This window comes from Coptis chinensis, chromosome 4 (assembly GCF_015680905.1).
Source record: "Coptis chinensis isolate HL-2020 chromosome 4, ASM1568090v1, whole genome shotgun sequence".
Classification (NCBI taxonomy): Eukaryota; Viridiplantae; Streptophyta; class Magnoliopsida; order Ranunculales; family Ranunculaceae; genus Coptis; species Coptis chinensis.
The window spans coordinates 11,705,758-11,708,925 of NC_141459.1; positions in this window are offsets into that span (position 1 = coordinate 11,705,758).

The window sequence follows — 3,168 nt, forward strand, 5'->3', positions numbered from 1 at the left end:
ATTTGGGTCAATTATGTGTTTAATAAATGTAAATTAATTGTATTTTCATGTTTTCACAGGTTTCAACAGACAATGATAAAATACACATAAAACCTGCGTTTTAGCAAGAAATACAACCGAATAAAGCTTGGACTTGAAATCTTCAGTATTAGCTCATTTAAAGCTCCAAATTGCTAGCAAAGCTCATGGACTCAGAGAACCATAAAACAAGTTGAAGAATCCAAACTTGAGTCCCTAAGCCAGCTAAAAAGGAGATTTTCGGATAAAAACTTGGTCAAAGTAACCTAAAATCTGCCTGAAAGTCAGGAAAAAACTTCAAACGACAATATCTTTCGTCTCCTAACTTTAATTTAAGCATTTGACCAACTAAAATGATCAGCACAGAAAACTCTATGTAACGGTATCTAGCTTCCAAAAAATGATCGTGCAGTTTAGAATATGAAGATAAAACCAAAGCCTGTTACTATTTAGTCCAAGCCCATTACTATTTCAGAGAATATTTCTAGAATATTCCCTAGAATATTTCTAGATTATTTCCTGGGATATTATATTTTATTTGTAACCGTTAGATTTAGATTAGATGTATTGAATCTAGACCGTAAAAAAAACTATAAATAAAAGGGTCTACTTTTAGTTTTTCTCATTGAATGGTTAACATCCAATCATAGGATTTAGAGTAGTTTACTGCTGTTCTAGTGTAATGAAGAATTTAATTACCAATTTTTAATTAAAATGTTTTTAATTCAGATTTATTTTCTGTTAATTAGAATAAATACTTTAGTTTTGTAATCTCAGAGCAGAAACTCTGCCCGAGTGAGGATTATCTTCGTTAGGGAGGGTGTTTTGATAATTATAATGATTAGGAATCGAGTAAGTTCACCCAGATATGGGGTTCTGAATCGATTCCACACGCTAATAACACTCGTTTAGAGATGAAGAGTCATTATTAGGGATAAAAATTCGAGACTAACTCTTTTAACGGAGATATGATTCGCTCAAAACGGATTTTCTATCTCTGAAATCAAAGTATATTTTATTTTATTTTCATCATTTTCTTACCTAAATCCATTTTCACAAACATCACGTGATCGAATTAGTTTTTGTTTATAAACAAACTTTTGCAATTTCATTGAAATGTGAACGAAATGACAAACCCGACCGCTGTTTTACAGACAGATCAAGTTTGATTTTTGTGTTCCGCAATACCATTTGATTAAGGTGAATAAGGAGCTGTAGTTTGATGAATGATTCCATGTTCAGAACAGAAACCTTCAAAATGTGATTTATATTCACCTCCTCTATCACTCTTTATAGTCTTAATCTTTTTGCTTATTTGATTTTCAACTTTATTTTTATAGTGTTTGAATACTTCAATTGCCTCATCTTTACTTCTCAATAAGTAAACATAACTATATCTAGTGCTATCATCAATAAAAGTAATGAAATACTTTTTACTACCTTTAGTTTGCATGTACTTAAGATCACGTATATTTGTGTGTATTAAGTCTAGAAGTTCAGTACTTCTTTCAATGGAATGAAAGGATGATCTGGTCAACTTGGATTCTACACAAGTTTCACATTTATGTTGTGGGTCTATTTTTATCTTTGGTATATAGTCCAAATTAATTAATCTACGCAAAGTATCATAATTAACATGTCTTAATCTACCATGTCATACATGTGAAGACTCAATCAAGTAAACAAAAGATTCAACTTTATTGGCGCTCTTTGGCGCAATAGTAAAATAAGACATCCTAGAGAGCCCATCCTGAAGATAGCCCTTACCCACAAATACATCATTCTTAGTTAGTACAAATTTATCAGAAACAAAGACTAAATTAAAGCCATTCTTGCTCAGCAGTGGCCCAGAAACCAAGTTCTTGCGAATGTCAAGCACATAGAGCACCTCATTCAGAGTTAGTTCCTTCCCAAAAGTCAACCTCATCACCACCTTTCCTTTGCCTTCAACCTTGGACGTAGAAGAGTTTCTCATAAAGAGTTGTTCTTCTTTTTCCACAGCATGATAAGTGGTGAACATCGACTTATTAGAGCATATGTGGCGAGTAGCACCAGTATCCACCCACCATTCCTTTTCATTTCCAATCATGAGACATTCAGAAACCACAGCAGATAGGTTTATGTCATTAACATTGTCAGAAAGCGTGTCCATTGTCACATTTGCTTCAGTCTTTTGCTTCTTGTACTTCTTTGGCTTGCGACATTCACTTGCCTTATGTCCAGCCTTCCCATAGTTGTAGCACTTTCCCTTGAACTTAGTAGGTGTACTACTCTCTTCGCCTTGAGCTTTGTCTTGGCGCTTCCTCTTTCCCTTAGTACTTGATCTTTCCACAACATTGGCCTTTGCCACCATGGGATCCTTGCCCTTCTTCTCAGATAGACGGTTATTTTCCTCTATCTTTAGACGGACAATCAGTTATTCAAGATTCATATATTTGCATTTATGCTTAAGATAGTTCTTAAAATCCTTCCAAGATGGTGGTAATTTCTCAATCATAGTAGCCACTTGGAAAGATTCCCCTAAGGTCATTCCTTCAACAATGACATCATGGAGGATTACTTGAAGTTCTTGGACTTGGCTTATGATAGTCTTACTATCCATCATTTTGAAATCAAGAAATCTGCCAACAATGAATTTCTTCATGCCAGCATCTTCACTCTTGTATTTCTTGTCCAACGAATCCCAAAGTTCCTTAGCAGTCTTGAACACACTATACACATTGTATAATGAGTCAGCCAACCCGCTAAGGACATAATTTCTATACAAGAAATTAGCATGAAACCAAGCATCCTTGGCCAAAACCTTCTCCTTGTCAATTTCATCAGGGCCTACTTCAAGAGCCTTATCCCACAGAAACCTTGCCAAGTTAAGGGTGGTCAGATAAAAGAGCATCTTCTATTGCCAGCGCTTGAAATCAGTTCCATTGAACTTTTCAGGCTTCTCTCCATGAGGAACAAAATGGGGAACAACAGTAGGAACAATGACAGCAGGAGTAACTGGTGGTGTTGCCATATTCTGAAATACAACTACACTTTGTTATTCCTTTAAACCAAAACAGAAACAAATTCTATTTGGTAAAGAAGAAGAAGAAAAAGAAATCTGTCTTAAGTTGTTAGGAATATACAACTTAATTATACTTACTCTTTACC